This window comes from Vicugna pacos, chromosome 5 (genome assembly GCF_048564905.1).
Source record: "Vicugna pacos chromosome 5, VicPac4, whole genome shotgun sequence".
Lineage (NCBI taxonomy): Eukaryota > Metazoa > Chordata > Mammalia > Artiodactyla > Camelidae > Vicugna > Vicugna pacos.
In genome coordinates, this window is record NC_132991.1 from 64,726,292 (window position 1) to 64,747,026 (window position 20,735).

General features: G+C 40.9%; 2 long non-coding RNA genes across 2 annotated transcripts in view; one reads left to right on the forward strand and one right to left on the reverse strand.

Moving 5' to 3' along the window:
- The window catches only part of LOC140696638 (uncharacterized), a 31,092-nt gene extending 21,961 nt beyond the window's left edge, over positions 1-9,131 (forward strand). The window contains exon 3 of the long non-coding RNA XR_012073145.1: positions 8,411-9,131. This is a non-coding gene — a long non-coding RNA (uncharacterized lncRNA). The remainder of the gene's footprint in view (positions 1-8,410) is intronic.
- The window catches only part of LOC116280580 (uncharacterized), a 60,146-nt gene that overhangs the window by 33,147 nt on the left and 6,264 nt on the right, over positions 1-20,735 (reverse strand). The window lies entirely within an intron of this gene.

The window sequence follows — 20,735 nt, forward strand, 5'->3', positions numbered from 1 at the left end:
CACAACATCCTCACCAACTTTAAATATTATTTAAAAAATTTTTTTGTTAATTTTATAGTTGGGGGAAAGTGGTTATAAATGTGAACTTAAAAATACATATTGATGGTTGTGAAAATAATTGCTTATAATTGTCTTATTTTATGAAGAAAAAAGAGTATATAATGTTAAGAGCTCTGCACAACTGAACTCTAGTTTACATCATGCCTCTTTAGACTATTTTAAACCAAGATAGCAATGGCTAAAAAACAGTTTTGCAAAACAGCATTACATTGAATGGAACTAAAAGAACAAGAAAGTACCAGGTAAGACAAGTTAAATAAGACTTCTGCAGAAGAGATGAAGGCAGCCTCTCTCTGTAATCTTTTTATTTATCTCTTTCCTTTCTACTGTATTCCAAAAAGGGAAGATAACTAATGCGTTGATATACGCAGCATAATGCAAACAGTCAGATCCCACCTGCAATCAGAATTTTTTTGGGGAAGGGGAGATAATTAGGTTTGTTTGTTTATTTAATGGTGCTACTGAGGATTGAACTCAGGACCTCATGCATGCTAAGCATGTGCTCTACCACTGAGCTATATACCCTCCCTCCAGCAATCAGAATTTTTAAAAATATTCTCCTTGGGTATAGTTTAAAGCCACCACTGATTTGGAGGGGTATATATCAAAGTCACAATTCACAGAATACTAGAGTCAGAAAACCTAAATACTTTCTTTAATTTCTAGTCCAGTTACTACCTTCCTAAGGCTCCCCAATACTATTCCATGTGCCCCTCCTGTCCTTTTGCATCTGAATTTTTAAAAACAAATATTTATGCCTATTAAATGTTCATTATAAATTACACTCCATTGTTGACCTTAATATTGCGACTGCACCACCGCTTTAAGGGGAAGGGAAATCACATTTTTGGAAGGTGCAGTGTTTGGTGTTGGCATTCAGAGCTCACAGCCTGGGAAGGTCCTTTGCCATACCTGAAGGGAGGCACTGCTGGTTGTGTGCTGTCAATGTGTAAGACTACCCCGACATCTCTAGATTACTTTGTGAAACAATCCTGGGAGAAGGAGTAAGAGTGAAGTGGAAATGTTTGGATTGTATTTCGTAAACACCAAGACACATGGGAACAAATGCAAAACGCTGGAATCTGTTACAGCCTGTGAATGCAATATGATGCTGTCATTAGTGTTCCCATCTGAAAAACACGAACTCCCTTCATACTGAATGTATTGTCTGTCTGTCACTGTTACTCGTCAGGGATTAATGCTATCATTGTTCTGGGGCCTTTGTGTTATAAATGCATGATAATCATAATAATGGAAGCATAGAATTCAAACCCTTTCTCGCAATATTCAAGGCCTTATGTAATGACCTAAACAGCCTTGTAAGCTTGATCTCTCCCTTATGCAAAGCAGTGTTCCAGGAAAACTAGTCACCTGACTTTCCCTCCCCACCTCCATGCTTTGTTGGTGCCAGTTACTCCATTTGGAATGCCCTTCTTACCAACGCTGTTTGGTAATTCTGTCTATCAATCAAGAACCATCTCAAACTGTCACCTCCTCCATGACATTTCCCTTGTTAACCTTTCCCTCTACTCTGACCAAGGTTCTTTGAAACTACACCTTCAACAATATGAATGACAGAGACCTCTAGTTTTTTCTCTTCCTTCCTGAATGTAAACTTTTTGCAGAGAAGTGGCTACCCAGCCAGCGGCTACAATGGCCAATATGCACATCCAGGTATGATGAATGACTTGTTCTTACTGGCTGAATGTAAGTGGAAGTGACGGGTGTCACTCCTGGGCTGGGCGCTTTAAGAAGTGTGCCTGCCTTCTTCACTCTTCCACCTCTTGGGCAGCTTGAAGCCAAAGATTCTGGTACCTGAGAGCATGCCAGGAACTCAAGACAGGTGGAGCCAGAATTCCTGGATCATCAACTGCTGTTAAGTGAGCATAAAATTAACGTCTGTGGAGTTAAGCCCCTGAAATCCAATGATTTCTTTCTTACAGAGCTAGAGCCATTTCCCTAATACAACTTGGTATATCCTTTTACTGCTTGGCTCATTCCATTTCATACAGCAGGTGCTTGAAAAGTATCTGCTAAATTAAACTGAAAATTCAGAGACAAACACAAAGAAATATAAATTAGGTTATACTGCTAGAATAGAGTTTAAGGATATCTGTTGCCACCAAAATGCTCTTCCAACCCTATTTTCCTTTTGTTTAGTTTTTAGTTTTTTTTTTCTTGGCATGGCGGAGGAGATAACTCGGTTTATTTGTTTATTTTTTTAATAGAGGTATTAGGGATTGAACCCAGGACCTCATGCATGCTAAGCACTCACTCTACTCCCGAGCTACACCCCACCAACCCTATTTTCTTAAAAAAATCCCCCTCACCCCAAGTCATTTGTTTTACATGATAAGACCTTACACTTTGAGATCAGTTGCCACTTTAGTCTTGATAAAGAGAAAATAAGATGTTTTGAGAACTGTCATTCTGGTTGGATGTGGGTGCCAAGTTGTCTTCTGGTTATATTAGCCAGATGGCACAACTGTGAACAAATAATGGCAAGATGAAAGATATTCCTCTTTGTCAGATACTGGGGTCAGATTTTCAAATAAGACGTAATTAGTGGAGAGGTGCCCTTGGCCAATAGCACTTCCATTCACATTCCAATTAGACTTTCATTGTAAAATGATACTATTATTGCTGGTATTATTTTTTAAGCTGAGCTAAGTTATACAAAAGGGAGATATCCATCAGCGCTGAGTCCAAAATGTCATCAAGCCAAAACAAGATTTGGTTGTCAGCCCTCCAAGTCAAACTTCAGACTTATTCAGTATGACTGAATATTGCATTAGACTGGAAGAGGAAGAGGAAGGTGTTAAGGTAACCAGAATTTGGCACACAGCTTTTCTTGGAGTTACACTCTTTAATCTCCTCTAAGTGTGCTTCTTCTTCCCCTTCTTATTTTAGTTCCTTTACCCATTTTATTTCTCCTCCACCTCAATAAACAAGCATCCACGTGGAGCCCTGTTCCTGCCTCTGTTCAGAGACATTTTCTTCTTATTTATCTGTATTCCTAGATTATTTGATTTGTCTGGCTGGCCCACTGAACCATCAGATAGTTTCTCATAAAAACATCAATGAAGATGTATACATTTGTTTCTGATAATTTTTCCAAATATTTTCTGTTTTTTTTTTTCTCTAAAAGCTGAACCTACACATTCTGATAGCAAGTGGACTATGAGTCAGACTCACTTTGGGGGGCCCATTAGTGGTTCATAAAAATCAATTTACTGAGTCACAACCAGCACTTCCAAAATGAAATAAAATAGAATAGGCAAAATATATCAGCAGGTGTTATACATATTAGAGGGTAGGTAAATACTGAATCACGAAAATTCTATTTGTTACTTATATATTGGTATCTGCTATGAAGCAAAATAAAATATTTCTCAGTGTGGGTTGAAGTAAAAAAGTTTGAAACCTATTGTTTTAGCAGATATTTTTCTGTTTATTATTGCCTTAATAATTTAGATACCTGTTATTGGGGTTTCTTGGGGAGAAGCGAAAAGGAGAAAGTTAAAGATTTTAATAATTATTCTTGTTTCTTAAGGTAAAATGAAGAAATAGAAATAATTCCTCACTGAAGAAATAGAATAAAAACTTTAGTAATATTTTTTGCAATGAAAAACTTTGAAGCCAATTTCCTAAAACATCCATAAAATTCATAAGGAAATTACCACACTGTCCTAAGATCATTGTGTGTATATATACTACATCTTCTTTATCCATTCATCTATTGTTTTCTTTTTATTAGTATTTGCAGTAGATATCTTTTTTCCATCTTTTTTGCATTCTTTTTTATTGAAATATAGTCAGTTTACAGTGTTTTGTCAATTTCTGGTGTATAGCATAATGTTTCAGTCATACAGAATTGTGAGTTCGAGATTTGCAGATACTAACTACTGTATATAAAACAGATAGACAACAAGTTTATACTGTATAGTACAGGGAACAATATTCAATATCTTAATAGTAACCTATAATGAAAAAGAGTATGAAAATGAATATATATATATATATATATGTATCCACTCAACTATTGATGGACACTTAGGTTGCTTCCATAGCTTGACAATTGTAAATAATGCTGCTATGAACATTGTGTACATGTAACTTTTTGAATTAGTGTTTTTGTTTTGTTTTTGTTTTTTAGATATATAGCCAGGTGTGGAATTGCTAGGTCAAATGGTAATTCTATTTTTAGTTTTTTGAGAAAACTCCATACTGTTTTCTACAGTGGCTGCACCAATTTACATTCCCACCAGTAGTGCACGAAGATTCCCTCTTCTCCACATCCTTGCCAGCATTTGTTATTTGTGTTCTTTTTGATGACAGCCATTCTGACAGGTGTGAGGTGATACCTCATTGTGGTTTTGATTTGCATTTCCCTGATGATTAGCAACACTGAGCATCTTTTCTAGTCCGTGTTAGACATCTACATTTTTAAAAGGATCATACACCATGATCAAATGGGATTTATCCCAGGGATGCATGGATTTTTCAATATCTGCAAAGCAATCAATGTGATACACCACATTAACTAACTGAAGAAAAAGAACAAAGTTGGAGGACTCATGACCCACAATGTCAAAACTTACTACAAAACTGGAGTAATCAAGACTGTGTGATACTGACATAAAGACAGGCCTATAGACCAATGGAATAGAACTGAAATTCCAGAAATGAACCTTTATATTTACGGTAAACAGATTGTTGACAAGGGTGTCAATATAATTCAATGGGTGAATTAATAGTCTTCAACAAATGGTGTGGGAACAACCAGTATCTACATACAAAAGAATGAATTCGGATTCTCATCTTATAGCATACCCAAAAATTAACTCAAAATGGATCAGAGACCAAAATGCCTTGACTGGAACCTCTAGTACAATATAAAACAGAAATGGTGAGAGCAAACATTCTAGTTTTACAGCAAGGGAGAAAACATTGTCTTCGACCATTAAGTTCAGTGTTATCTGTGGGTTTTTTATAAATGCCCTTTATCCTAGTTCCCTTCTATCCTAATTTGTTGGGTTTTTTTTTTTTTTTAAATCACACAAAGGTGTTGGATTTTGTCAAATACTTTTTCTGTGTGTACTGAGAGAATCATGTTTCTGTCCTTTATTCCACTAACATGGTGTATTATGTTGATTTATTTTTGGATGCAACCTTGCATTCTTGGAATAAATCCCACATGGTCATAGTGTTTAATTCTTCCTATGTATTTCTGGGATTGTGTTTCTTTTATTTCATTAAGAATTTTTGCATCTGTATTTATAAGGGATATTAATCTGTAGTTTTCTCTTCTTAAGATATTTAGTTTTGGTACCAAGGTAATTATGGCCCAGAATGAGGAGGAAGTAGTCCCTTCTATTCTCTTTTTTGAAAAAGTTTGTGACTGGTTAGTATTAATTCTTCTTTACATGTTTCTTCAAATGGCCAGTGAAATAACCTGGGCCTAGGATTTTCTTTGTGGTAAGTTTTAAAATTACTAATTCAAAATCTTTACTTGTTATAGGCCTAATCAGGTTTTCTATTTCTTCTTAAGTCAGTTTTGGTAGTTTGTGTCTTCCTAGGACACACTTAATCTAAGTTATTATTTGTTGGCATACAGTTGTTCTTAGCATTCTTTTCTTTTTATTTCTGTGAGGTTGGTGGTGATATCCCCTTCTTCATTTGCATCTTCTTTTTTTCTCCTTGGTCAGTGGAGCTAAAAGTGTCAATTTTACTGATCTTTTCAAAAAGCAATTTTTGGCTTCATTGATTTTCTATGTTTTCCAATTCTCTTTCATTTTTTCTAGGTTTACTATTTGTTTTTCATATAGCTCACATCTTTGTTTATTTCTCTATTCTTCAATTATTGCCTGCTTTGTGTTAAATATTTTCTAGTTCCCATTTTTATTCCCTTGTCATTTCTTTTACTGTATATTTTTCAGTTATTTTTTCAGTGATTGTCCTTGGGATTGCCATTAGCATCTTAACTTGAAACAATATATTTTGGATTAATACTAGCTTGATTTCAACAGAATACAGAAACTTTGCTCCAATATAGCTTTGTTTCCTCCATCCTCTTTTGTATTATTATTGTCATATAAATGACATCTTTATATTTTATAAGCTTATGAACACAGTGTTATAATTACTGCTTTGTGCAGTTGTCATTTAAATCAGATAGGAAAAGAGGTACACACACACACAACTCCCATTTATACTGCTATTTATATTTATTTATGCTATATTTACTGGTGCTCTTTATCTCTCTCTCTTTCTCTTTTTTTTTGAGTAGATGCATTTCTGAGAAAATAGGGGAAGCCCAGAAGTGAGGACCAATCAGAAAAACCAATGTCTCCTCCCTATACCATGATATTGTTCTAAAAGGTAGAAGTAGGAAGTCTTTGGTAGAGATTTTCCAATTGTGTGGCATGTTTGGCCTTTTCCTCTATATTCTTGGTACTCAGTATGGTCAAGGGTGAGATCTTTATCTTTTTATGTGGATTCATACTGTCTAGTGTCCTTTCATGTAGCCTGAAGGACTCCCTTTATTATTTCTGGTAGGGCAGGTCTACTAGTGACAAATTCTCTCAAGTTTTGTTTACATTTGTTTATTTAAATGTCTTCTCCATTTTGGAAGAACATTTTGTTGGATGTGCAATTCTGTCTTTTTTGTTTCAGCACTTTAAATATGTCATCCCACTGACTGCTGGTCTCCATAGTTTCTGATGAGAAGTCAGCCATTAATTTCACCAAGGCTCTCTTGCACATGATGTGTCATTTTTCTCTTGCTATTTTCAAGATTCTCTCCTCATCTTTGGCTTTAGATAGTATTTCAGTGTGGATCTCTTTGAGTTGATCCCAGTGGAGTTTGTTGAGTTTCTAGGATGTGCAGATTAATCTTTTCCATTAAGTTTGGGAAATTTTGGGCCATAATTTCTTCAAATATTCTTTCTGCCTCTTTTTTCACTTTTTCCTCTTTACGGGACCCCCATGATGCATATGTTGGTTAATTTGTATCCCCTTATTCAGATTTTTAAATACAGGAATAAATACTCCTACAGGTATTTTCTTATAGGTGAAATTGCTAGGTCATGGGTAGTGACATTAAGAACTTTGACATATTACTAATTGCCTTCTCAAAAGTTTATAACAAGGCACCATGATATCAGCAATGTATGAGTAAGCCTGTTTCTCTTAAGGACCTTTAATTGATTATACTGGACATTCTTTTAAATTATTGGATGAGGTGCTTATTTTCAGTTGGGCTGTAGCTCCTTAGATGTATCTTACTGACTCTAAGAATCCTTTATCAATGCTGTTGTTACCTCTAGTTCCTCCTAGAATCATCCCCAGAAAGCGTTCATTAAGTAGGAAGAAATGATGGGCGTATTTCCCAATGCTTTTTTGTTCTGTCTAGTTTTATTTCTCTAAAGGGAAGTCTATTTATTCTAAATTTCATCTGTCTCGGGGGAAGGATATAGCTCAGTGGTAGAGTGTATGCTTAGCATGCACGAGGTCCTGGGTTCAATTCCTAGTACCTCCATTAACAACTAACTAACTAAATAAATAAATAAAAATAAACCTAATTGCCTTCCCCCACCAAAAAACATTTTTTTAAATAAATTAATAAATTAATAAATTTCATCTGTCTAATGTGAGGCTGAGCTGTGACCCTTCTTGCAACACTCAAGGCCATGAGGAGGCTTATATTGTAGACACTGTTTTGTTAACTGGTTTTTTTCCACTCAGATATCTAATGTGAATATTTTCCAGTGTCTTCCACAGTACAAATTATAATGGCTGCATAGTAATTCATAATTACAAAGGAAACACTAATACTGGTCATTTTGTTAGTTTCCAATTTTTCCCTATTACATATAAATAACACTGCAATGATAACCAATAACCTCCAGGCGAGCAGGAGCCCTGTCTATTTTATTCTTTGTTGTATTGTAGCATCTAGCACAGGGTCTGCCTCATAAAGGGCAGCAATAAGCGTGTGCAGAATGAGTAAATGGTTGAAGAACAAGATTTTATTTAAACCTTTATTTACAAATGAGATTATTTCCTTTAAAAAATAACTCAGAGAAGAAATTGATGGTGGATCTATAGTTTTTAAGCCCTTGGCCGGTATTTTCAAACTGCCTACAGAAAGATTTTGCCAATTTACACACCCACTGGTGTATATGGGAATGTCTGTTTCTCTACTCTGGCCAACTACTGATTTGTTTAAATTTATGTAATTGATGGCTGAAGAATAAGGTATACTTAACAGTTTTAATGTACATTCCTTTTAGGACAAGTGATGTTGAACTTTTTAATGTCTTTTGCCATTTGCTCCTTTGACCTGCAGAGCTCATCACTTTGGGAGGCTGGCCTCTCTGAGTCCTGAGGGCCACAACTTGGGGCTGCTCAGGGGATGAGAGGGCTGTTCTATGACTGTCACAACCCACCTGCTTCTCAGGCAATCTCACAAGGTGTCATCCTCATGGATAAGAAAAAAAGCAGGAAGAGGTCCGACTGTACCTGGCTTCCGGCACCATACCTAGGCAATTTAGGTTTACCTTTTGGATCTTAGGAACCTTGGGGCGGGCTCTCACTGCCACCACCTCCACTGACATTCACCTTCCTCTAGGCAGAGTCTCCAGGCTTTTTTAGTTTGGTACCCATGTTGGCAAACAATTTTCAAGCATCTCTTTCCAATATACGCCTGTTAACTAATAAAGACTATGTTTGTCCTATAACACTAACGAATTAAATATATGTAAAGCTATCACATGAAACTCAGCATTGTAAAGGGTGAGATTAAAATGATATATGGGGGAGGAATGAATTTGGACTTTGGGATTAACAGATACACACTACTGTATATAAAATAGATAAACAACAAGGACCTACTGTATAGCACAGGGAACTAGATTCAATTTCTTGTAATAAGATATAATGGAAAATAATCTGAAAAAATATATGTATGCATATGTATAACTGAACCACTGTGCTGTACACCTGAAACTAACATTGTAAATCAACTATACTTCAATAAAAAATCAAATAAAAAAAATATAGAACTGACAGTTCCAATGTTCCTTCTTGCTCAGTGATACTTCTTTTTGGGCTCCCCGACTTTGGAGTCCAGTGCTCTGGGGTTGTTCCCTGTCTGAGCAAGTGAGTTGTTTACACAATTCTTAGAGAGCTAGACTTCCTCCTCCACTGTCCGGTTGGCTATGTAGACCAGCACTTTCTATAGATAATTACTGCTCTGTAAACTGACTGGTGACCTCTGATGCAAAGTTTATATGAGGGCCAGATCCAGAAAAGTGACAGTACTGGCAGTCTTTCCCACCCTCCTCATTATCTGCTGCCTCACAATCAGGAGCTGACCTGCTTATTCAAAGACTGTCGTGACAGTTGAGTAAAGGAACGCAACAGCGGGAGCCCCGTCAGGACCTACGCTTTGCTGTTAGATTTTGCATCACGATGATCCAACTGAGTTAAATACTGGTATCACATCATACCGTGTAAACATGTAAGGTCTCTGCGCAGAGACATACACATGCAATGTAAAAATTTAATGGAAATAATAAAGGAAACAGTTTGCAAATAAATGTTAAGAAGAATTTCTTTACAGTAAAATTTACCACCAAATGCTCTCAAGGAAATACCTTTCCTTCACGGAAAGAAAGAAGAAAAATCCTCCAACAGACTTTGGTGGAAAACTTTTAGGGGCGGTGTGAAGGCTGCTGTATTTGAAAAGCCAAGGGGCTTTGGAGCCACACAACTGGATTTGAACTAAGTTGGGACCCCAAGCTTGCCATTGCTGGAGTGTGACCTCTGACATTGAGATTTTTGGTTTTACTAAGAGGGGATAATAATCCCCTTCCCTTACAATATTATGAAAATTAAATGAGAGGATGCCTGCCAACCATTCTGCATATGGTGTTTGCTCAATAAATGTTTGCTTATTTCTTCCTCACCTTTTTTAGACCAGCAGAATTTCTTTCCTGCCTGCTTAGGCCCTAACTTCAAAGTTTGCCTCTTTTTCTTTCAGCATGAATGATGTAGAAATTTTTTTCCTAGAGTTGCTGTAACTACTTAAATAAAACATGTCTTAAATTTGAAACTTCTGTTTTAGAAGTCTCTGTCCTAGTTGACCATTTCTAAGTCTGTAATGCAGCCACGTGGGTTTCCCTCAGAAGGAAGTTACAGCGGACACAGCCCCCAAATGCAGCTGGCAGCAGAATTATTTTTGGTCTCATAAGCTGATTTTTTTTCTTTTTTAAATTACAGGTAACTCTAGTGTTCTAGACATTCACATATACAGCAAAATGCACACCCACACCCACTGAGAAAACCTGTTTTAGGAGAAAGCATTTCCATCTAGCTCTTTCTGTTCAGCTTTTCTTTGCTCCTGATTCAGTTCTGTAAATACAGGTTTATATTTAGCCCCCTGTTGATTCTCCATATGTTCCTCCAAAAAACATTCCCTTTTAAGGAACTTTCAATGGCTGATCTCTTGGAGTACCACCGAGTGAACATGACCCTGGGAAAGTGTTAGTGAGGTCTGTCTGCTGGTGGCATCCCGACCCAACCACGAGTCAAGGGAGATCCGCAGGGAAAGTTCCAGCTCGCAGCTCTCCTGTTTTTCTGGAAAATTTGCTGCTGATGATCGGAGAGGGTCAAACACAGTGTGTGTGGGGTCAGTTTCATCTTCCTCTGCTCACCTTCTTCCCTCTGTGGGAAGCAGGGAGTGGATGGGAGGGAGCCAGAGGGCGGGAAAGGTTGGGTACAAGCACCACAGACAAGAGGTAACCAACTTGCTGTGGAGAGAAGCCAGCATGCCTCCTCACCCAGGGGCGGGGCGGACAGGAACCTCCCAGCCAGCCCGGGGCTCTGACTAAGGGAGCTGACCCTGGCCACCTGCTCTCAGGGAAACCACTTACACTTGGCCTGAAGTACTGGCAGGGAGAGGGGAAGGGTTTTGAAGCCAGCGAGACTGGCCCTGGATTCCCTCCACTGGCCCTTCGGATTCTGGGCTTCAGTTTCCTCATCTCTGAAGGTACATAATATATCACGTACTCATATTCGCTTTACTGCGGGGTCTAGAACTGAACTGAAATATTTCCAAGGTATGCCTGTATTGCAATAAAGTGTGTTCCACGAAGGTTTTAGTTTTCCACTGTGTATAAAGTTTATGTTTATACTATGTTGTAGCCTATTAATGTGCAATAGCATTATGTCTAGTAAAACAACATACATACCTTAATTTAAAAATCCTTTATTGCTAAAAAAAATGCTAACCATAATCTGAGTTGTCAATGAGTCAAAATCTTTTTGCTGGTGGAGAGCCTGGCCTCGATGTTGATGGCTGCTGACTGATCAGGGTGGTGGCTGCTGAAGGCTGGGCTAGCTGCGGCAATTTATTAAAGTAAGAAAACAATGAAGTTTGCTCTATTGATTCCTTTCATGAACGATTTCTCTGTAATATGCTATGCTGTTGATAGCATTTGACCTGCAGCAGAACTTCTTTCAAAATTGAAGTCAGTCCTCTCAAATCCTGCGGCTGCTTTATCAACTAAGTTTCTACAATATTTTAAGTCCTTTGTTGTCATTTTAACAATCTTCACAGCATCTTCACCAGGAGTAGATTCAATCTCAAGAAATCACTTCTTCTGCTCATGCAACAGGAACAACTCTTCATTTCTTAAATTCTTACCTTGAAATTGCAGCAATTCACTCACATCTTCAGGCTCCACTTCTAACTCTAGTTCTCTTGCTGTTTGCACCTCATCTGACGTTCCTTCCTCCACTGAAGCCTTGAACCCCTCAAAGTCATCCATGAGAACTGGAATAAACTTCTTCCAAATTTCTGTTATTGTTGAAGTTTTGACCTCTTCCCATGAATCACAAATGTTCTTCATGGCATCTAGAATGGTAAAGCTTTTCCAGAAGTTTTCAATTTCCTTTACCTAGATTCATCAGAGGGGTCACTATTTATGGCAGCTATAACCTTACGACATCTATTTCTTAAGTAATAAAACTTGAAAGTTGAAATTACTCCTTGATCCATGGACTACAGACGAATGCTGTGTTAGCAGCATGAAAACAGCATTAATCTCACTGTCCATCTCCATCAGAGCCCTTGGGTGACCAGGTGCTGTCAATGAGCAGTAATATTTTGAAAGGAATTTTTTTTCTAAGCAGTAGGTCTCAACAATGAGCTTAAAATATTCTGTAAATCCTGTTGTAAACAGATGTGCTGTCATCCAGGCTTTGTTGTTCCATCTATAGAGCACAGGCAGAGTACATTTAGCATAATTCTTAAGGATCCTAGAATTTCTGAAATGGTAAAAGAACATTGGCTTCAACTTAAAATCACCGGCTGCATTAGCCTGAACAAGGGAGTCAGCCTGTCCTTTGAAGCTTTAAAGCCAGATACTGATTTCTCCTCTCTGGCAATGAAAGACCTAGGTGGCATCTTCTTCCAATATAAAGCTGTTTCGTCTGCACTGAAAATCTGTTGTGTAGTGAGTCACCTTCGTTCATCTCTTAGCTGGATCTTCTGGATAAATTGCTGCAGCTTCTCCATCAGCACTAGCTGCTTCACTTTGCACTTTGTATTAGAGACGGCTTCTTTCCTTAAACCTCATGAACAACCTCGGCTCACTTCACACTCTTACGAAACTTCCTCACCTCCCTCAGCCTTCACAGCACTGAAGAGAGTTAAGGCTTTGCTCTGGATTAGGCTTTGGCTTAAGGGGATATTGTGGCTGGTTTGATCTTCTATCCAGACCACTCAGACTTCCTCCGTGTCAGCAATAAGGCCGTTTTGCTATCTCATCATTCGTGCGTTCACTGGAGTAGCACTTTCAATTTCCTTCAAGAACTTTTCCTTTGCATTCACAACTTGGCTTACTGTTCGGCACAAGAGGCCTAGCTTTCAGCCTATCTCAGCTTTCAACATGCCTTTCTCACCAAGCTTCCTCATTTCTAGCTTTGGATTGAAAGAGAGAGACTTGTGAGTCTCCATTTCAGTTAGAGGCCACTGCAGGGTTAGTGATAGGCTAACCCTATCACTTATTGTTTCAATATTGTTGTGTCTCAGGGATTAGGGAGACCTGAGGAGAGGCAGAGAGATGGGTGGGTGGGTGGAGCAGTCAGAACACACACAATAGTTATGGATTAAGTTTGGTGTCTTACATGGGCAAGATTCGTGGCACCCCAAAACAATCACAATGGTAACGTCAAAGATCACTGATCACAGATTCCCATAACATATCTAAGAATAATGAAAAAGTTTGAAATATTGTGAGAATTTCCAAAATGTGACACAGAGACATGAAGTGAGCAAATGCTGCTGGAAAAATGGTGCCAAAAGACGTGCTTGAGGCAGAGTGACCACAAACCAGCAATCTGTTAAAAAAAATGCAATTATTTGTGAAGCACAATCAAGTGAAGCACAATAAAGCAAGGCCTGCCGAGGGTCCGAGTGTGCAGGGCACCTACTGGTGCTCGACACACACGAGGGTTCTACCGCGGCCACTGGCCCTCATCTCTGCTGGTCCCCGGTCTGGGGCTCTCTCTCTCTCTCTTTTCCTGAATTCATCAGCTATCTCATCAGCACATCTTGGATTCCCTTTCAGTTCTTTGCCTTTTTATTCTATTGCCTTCATTTTCAAAGCTTTTCATCCCAGTTGCTTTGATTCCAGTTTGATCTAGTTGATTCATTCCAGGTGATCCCAGCAGACAGTGAGTTCTGCTTTGAAGAAACCATCACAACCACGGGGGGTGGGGAGGAGGACACAGGGTGTTCTTGGCTTGGAAATGTTACAGAAAGCTTCCTCCAGCCTTGGCAGCCCCAGTGCCCCAGGGCCAGGTCGGTGAGCAGCGTTCCTTCCTCTCTGGCAGCGCCAGGACCGTCACTCCAGGCCTCTCCGCCCTTTGACACACTTTGGAAAGAACAAACTCCTGAGATGCGGCTCAGTTCTGTCCTTTTTCCTTCTGGGAGCAGGCCTGAACACACACAGCCCCCACCCTTTGCTGCTCCTCCTTGCTGTGAGAATCACCTGCGAGTCTTGCCCTCAGCCAGTGTCTCCTGGAACCAAGCTGCAAGCCTGCTTTTGCCTGCAGATAGAATTCATGCCCTTCAGCCTCTTCTCAGTAAATCAACGGGGTATTTCTGCCTTCAGCTTTATTCACTGTTTTATTTTCCAGCTTGTTTACAACCAAGAAAGGAAAAAAAAGTTGCTATTTATCGGGACCGCCTCAAGGATTCCAGTGGTATTGTCCACAGATGCCGCTAAAGGAGAGGCAGTAAGGAGTGGAAGGGACTGTGCAAGCTAAGAGAGACTGTGCCGTCCAAAAAGGGGAGAGCCAGATCGACTCTAGCTCACTGCTATCTTGTGGGCATTCGGACCCACTTTTGCCAGATATTTCAAAATTTTGAAAGAAGGCCAAAGATCTTGATTTTTATCTGACATCTGCCCAATTTTAAACACTGACAACAAAATTTAAAAAACAAACAAAACACCCTGAGAGCCAAGTTGGTACAGGACACACTGAACACACTTGTAGGCCCAGGCCCAGCTGTCTGAAGGCTGCCAGTCGAGGACAGCTGCCCACATCCTCCCCAGTCACATTTGCATGTAATTCCACTTTCATCATCCCATCTGGAAAACTTCCTTACACCCCATCAGCCAAACTTGAACTCCAAACGCCCTGTGTCATCTGAGGAGGGGCACTGCTATAAATTAAGAGATTATTTTGGAACTGCAGACTCACCATTTTCACTTAATAACATACTACTTTCCTTTTGATGATATCTTTTGATCTGACTTATTTAAAATGTATCCACCTTTATACTAGTTACACACAAGTTAACAGGCCCAATATAAAAAGGCAAGTAGCTCCGTCCCTCTTCTTGGAATCATTAAAAAAATAAAGTCAATAGCTTCTTACCCAAACATGGACCACACCTGTGGATACTACTGAACCCCAAGTTAATAAAACACTGCTAACTCTTCAGCATCATTGATTCAAATGTGCCTGATAAATGGAATTTGAACTTAAAAACTCTGGTAGTGAGGTGGGCAATGATTTTGTGGGATGGTTCTGGGTCATAACATTCATTCGTTCAGCACATATTTTCTCAGTTCTCTAAAAACCACAGCTATGACTGCAAAGCCTACCAGAATGCAAAGTGGAATCCCCTCCCCGAGCTGTGCTGCTTCTGCTGTGCTGTTGAGCGAGGACGTCCGGCTCGGCTGCAGCTGCCATGCGGCTGTGAACAAGGGTGACGTCACCGCAACAGGGAAAATCCAGATGCTGTTGGTGCTGCCTGCTCCTTCAGTGTAGCACGGGATCCTTGCCTCCCTGCAGGGAGGGCCTGTGAAAACTCTGATGTTCAGAAGCTAGGGGAGAACTGCGGCGAGATGGTGGTGAACACGGTTCTGCCAGGACTCTAGATATGGTTACCTTTATGTGGCACCAATAAGAGCTTTGTTCCTTAGGCTTCTGGAATAGCCTGAAGACCGTAACTCTGGCTTTGTACTCGTGTCAAGGGCAGTCGGCCTCACCCCGGAGTCTCCCAGGGCTGGGTGACTCACAGGAGGAGTGGGGAAGCAATGATGCAGACATGCCACTCCTACTGGGTGTAAGCTGAGCAGTTGGAAGGGTTTGGGGACGTCAGAAGCTTCAGCCCTGGATTTGTCTCCTCTTCAGGCTGAACTCCTGTCACCTCCCCAAGCTCACAGCTGGTCTCTGGACATCTCTCTTCAGCCTGGGGGGCCTTTGCGCTTCCTAATCCCTTGCCTAGAAAGTCTCTCCCTCGCCCCTTTAAGTAGCAGTTTCCTTCTAATCTTTTAGATTTCCACTCAGATGTCACCCCCTTAGGGCCCCCTCCTTCTGCCCCTTCTGATGGCCTGCCCTTGTGTGATGGTGAAGATGGGCCCAGCAACTCTGCCCTTGTGAATAAACTCCAAATCTCAGTGGCTTAATGTGACAAAGATTTATTTCTTGCTTGTGGTGCAATCCAGTGGCTCAGGGATCCAGCTCCTCCGGTCTGTCCACCCCAGAGGGTGTGAGGATGGGCAGGAGACACCCTGCGGGCAGGGGTGTTGGGGCCTCACCCTTGTGACCAGACCCAGGCACACAGCTCCAGCTTACGTGAAAGGGAGCTGGGAAAGCAGTCTTCCTTTACAGCGATGATTTCAGTTAATCTTCACAGCAAGCCCCTGAGACAAACGGTGACAGCCTGCTCACTTGACAGGTAGGACACTGGGGCTGAGAGAGGCCATGTGACCCCCCTCCCAGCCCTCACCCAAGGCCACGCAGTTAAAGTGGTGGAGCTGGATCAGAACCCAGAGAACCAGCCTCCAGAGTCCCCTCAGAACCCAAAACTCTGTACTGCCTACGCTGCTTCCACGTTAAAGATGACAAGAAAACCTACCAATTACATATTTATATTCGGTGTTAGAAACCCAGAGCTTTATAAGGATTCCTGTTACTTATTTCCTGAATAACGGTAGTTTAGACAAAGAAGATAGTTTAAGAAGGCCAAGGAACAGTTGAGATGAATGGTTCTCAAAGTGAGGTCTGCAGCCGCTGGGGAACCCAGAGACCTTGTAAGGGGATCCTCAAGGTCAGAACTATTCTCATAACAACACTAAGATGTTATTCACCGATTTTGCTCTCATTCCCTCATGAATGTACCACAGGGTTTTCCAGAAGCTCCCTACGCGTGACGACACTATTCCTGTGATGATTACGTGTAATGGAGGCGTGGCTGTTACTTTAAAATGAATGAACAAATAGCTTAAGTTTTTATTTCTTAAAATTTCTTAAAACTTCTAATATGATAAATATTAATAGATATAACCCACACAAACAGAAGTTCTTTGCGGGGAGGGGTCTCAGTAATTTTAAAGAGTATAAAGGATCCCGAGACGAAAAAGTTTGAGAACTGCTGCTGGGTTCGGTGTTCAAGGCAATGTGTCTTCCGATCTCAGTGTAAACTTTAGTGCACAGCAATCAAGAGTCTCAGTTTAAAAAGTATCTTTTTAAAATGCCTATTTCTTAATTTCTTAATCTTTAAAATAAGGTTATAGCACAACTATAACATAGCACAAATAATCTACATTATAACATTGAATGAAAGAATCATTTATAACATCCACCATAGGAGACCGGATTAGAATCAAGCATGCTGAAAACCCAAGACAGAGAGGACTATTATTATTTAATAATAAGTTCAAAGAAACGTCCTCAGTTTTCTGTTCCTGTTTCTCTCAACTCCATTCTTTTCAAGAACAGTGGGGGAATGTGTCCAACCTGCACTCACCACAACATTCAATCAGTGAAAGCTTCTAATTTTTGGAGATTAATAGCCTAATCATTTTACCTTGGCCCATATTAATGAAAAATCACTACAGGTGAAACTTGGTGGTAACAAACCCATTTTACCTGCATGCTGTGTAAACAGATAGCTCTTGAACTTGACTGATGGCTTTGTGTGTTGTCCCATGCTGCTGTCATTACGGTAAATTTCAGTTGAGATAACATCAAGTAGGCACTGTCTTCCGTTCACTGCAGTGACTATACAATGTCACAATAACTTGATATTTATAATCTGTTTTACCTTCATATAGAGATTAGGCCATGTGAGCAGAACGTTCACTGCAATGGAATACAATGTCCAAATAGCTTGATATTTATAATCTCCGTTACCTTAACAGAAGGCAAGCTGTTTGGGCACAGAGCAGCCTATTTACGAAGTGACAGCTAAGGCTTGCCCAAGTGCACAACACCTGACTTAAGGCTTAATAACAATTCGTTTATTTAAAGTATTCCAGCTTTTTTAAAAATTAAGATTCTAAATAACAAATTAAAAACAGTAAGCCAGAATAAATGGTCAAACACTGCTACTGAGTTAATAACAGATAAATATTATTAAGAGATTTCCATGTACAGGTGCTATACGTGGTGACTGACATGTTCATCACGCCATGTTGAGCAGGTTAAATTGACATGCTCATTTACCACCACCACCTCCCAACAGTCCAATGACACAGGCGTTACTATGACTCCGTTTATACGAAAGGGAAGAAATGGATCCGTCCATTGAAGCTCAGATGCTGTGATTCAATGGTCCATGCTCTCAACCACTATCCTATACAGGTTTCTACTATAAAACTGTGAATTTTAAACAAATTCATAGAGTTGTTTATTTTTTTAAATGTACTTTCATTAAAATTTTGTCATTTATTGTCCTTACTGCTTTGTTGTGGGTTGTGTCCCCTCACAAGATATGTTGAAGTCTCAATAACTGGTACCTATAGATGTGACCTTATTTGGAAAGTGGGTCTTTGCAGACGTAATCAAGTCAAGTAGATGCCCCCAAAGACATTGCCAGAAAATGAAAGGATGACCCGGGCATCACCAAATTATTGCCAGCTAATAATTTGGTTTAGGTTCTGAGACTATTTTGAAGGTCTAGTTTTGGAGTGAGATCACTGAGAATCTTAAAAAAAATAAAGATATTACCTTAAATACTTTTTGGAACAAGGGAGGATAAAAAGAAAAAAAATTAGGTCTTTGAATTTGCTGCAATGAACTTGCAGGCAATGGGGAGCCCCTGAAAGGCACGGCTGTAAAGATTATGTGCAGGCAGGGTGACCTTTTTAGAAGTGGGCTTTGAAAAGGACAGGGTGGCAGCAGGTGGGGGCCGGGAGACAGCCCGAGGCAGCCAGCTGAACCGTACTGCAGTGTTCTACCCCCTGGCAGGGCTGCCCCATGTGTCCTGATGTGGGTGGCGGACAGGAGACCAGGCCAGTCTAGAGACACGGGGATTTGCCTTAGAGAAGGAAAGAAGGGTTCAGGGTGAAACCAAAGACCCTGCCAGACATGAAGCATCTTAAAGTTCAGACAAGTAAATGGAAGGACAGCAGATCATGCAAATCCTTCGTGCTGTCCTCAGGTCTGAGGCAGACCCCACGGCAAGCAAGCCAGGTGGAAGGAGGTCAGGATGAGGCCGAGGAGAGGGCAACCACGGGCTTCTTCCCCGGGTGTACACTGCCAGTGCCAGTGGCTTGAAAACACCTTGGTCACCAAAGCCACCTGGGATTCCATGAGCACTAACTGAACAGATTGAAAGAGATGGGCACTGAAAGGAAGGAAAGTTCCAAATCCCGAACTAGGAAGAGGCAGGGGCAGCAGACACCAGTGAGGAAATAAGTAACAGCAAAGTAACAGTTTAGTAAATGCTTCCTGTGTGCAAGGTACTGTTCTAAGCACTGGGCATGCGGTAACCACCTTCCTCCTCACATTGAGGTGGAAGGCTTGTGGTAAGATGCCCATTTTGCAGATGAGGAAAATGAGGCACAAAAATGCTAAGTCATTGGTCAAGGTCATACAGCTAAGAAAGGACACAGCCAGGAGTTAAATCCAGTCCTTTAACCCCAAGCCTGTTTTCTTAATTCTTTGCTATAACAATACTCAGTAATAAGCACTGCAGTGTTCGGTAAGCTTGTTCATACATCACCCTCTTTGATGCCCACAGTCACCCTGTGAGGTGAATGTTATCATCAACCCCACTTACAGATGAGGAAACCGAAGCTCAAGACATGGCAGTGACTTGTTTAAGGTCGAGTTATTAAGGACTAGAGGAACTAGGACTTGAGTTCACACTTTGCAATTCCAAACTCCCCACTCTTCCACTGCCCCGCTGTGCCACTGCGCAGAGCACTTGGGCTTGTGTGGAAGTGGTACCGTGGGATACGGTGAACCGTATCCCAGTAAAGCTACTAAGTAGGCAAGAGCATGGGAAGAAAGGAAGGCCAACTTTCCAAGAAGCTGTAGCAGTCTTGGGGAGCCTGGAGGGACAGTAGAGGCGGCCAGAGAGGGGCAGACCAGAGACTGGTGCCCTGACGTCCCAGACAGAAGGGCCTCTTTAAGTCCGGTGCCCAGAGAAGTCTGGTGTCCAGGACAGAGGCAGGATCTGGCACTGGCCAGAGCAGCTCTGAGAGAACAGAACACATCCAGAGGCTGCAGAGACAGGATGCAGCCAGGACAAGCAGTGAGAACCCAGAAGTCGCAAGCTTGCATCACTCATAAAATCCTGCATTTTTAAGTAACAGGCGACTCTTGGACTTGCTTGAAGGCAAAAAGGAGAAGCCATTGGTGGAGCAAGCATCCCCAGGCCTAGGGAGGGGACAGAACTCCTAGGGCCAGGTGGGGTGGTGCAGGGGGAGGAGAGGTGGGCAGGGAGGGACCACCAAGAATGGACATGAAAGGTGCAGCCCAAGATCACGCTTCTGTTTCGCCAACATTTATCAAGGCGTGTGTGAACTGAGGTCATCTGCTGACCGTGAGTTGTGGAGAGGAGACTTGTCTTTGAAACACAGGTCCATCTATTAGGACCATATCTGTTGTTTGGCAAATACAATAGCAAGTTACCATATATGATGGCTTATAGAATGTTTATATCCTGCCCACATTACTTCCTAAAAACATGAGACAGAAAACATCAGTTTTCACTAGTGCTCTGGGTGCATGTGTCAGGCACTCAAGCCAGCTAAAGCAAGAAAAGGAACTTTATGATCAGGCTACACCAGCATCCTACAGGCCCTGGAGCCCAGGTGCAGCCAGCAAAGGCTCAGGGCAGGAGAACCATCAGGAAGTCTGGC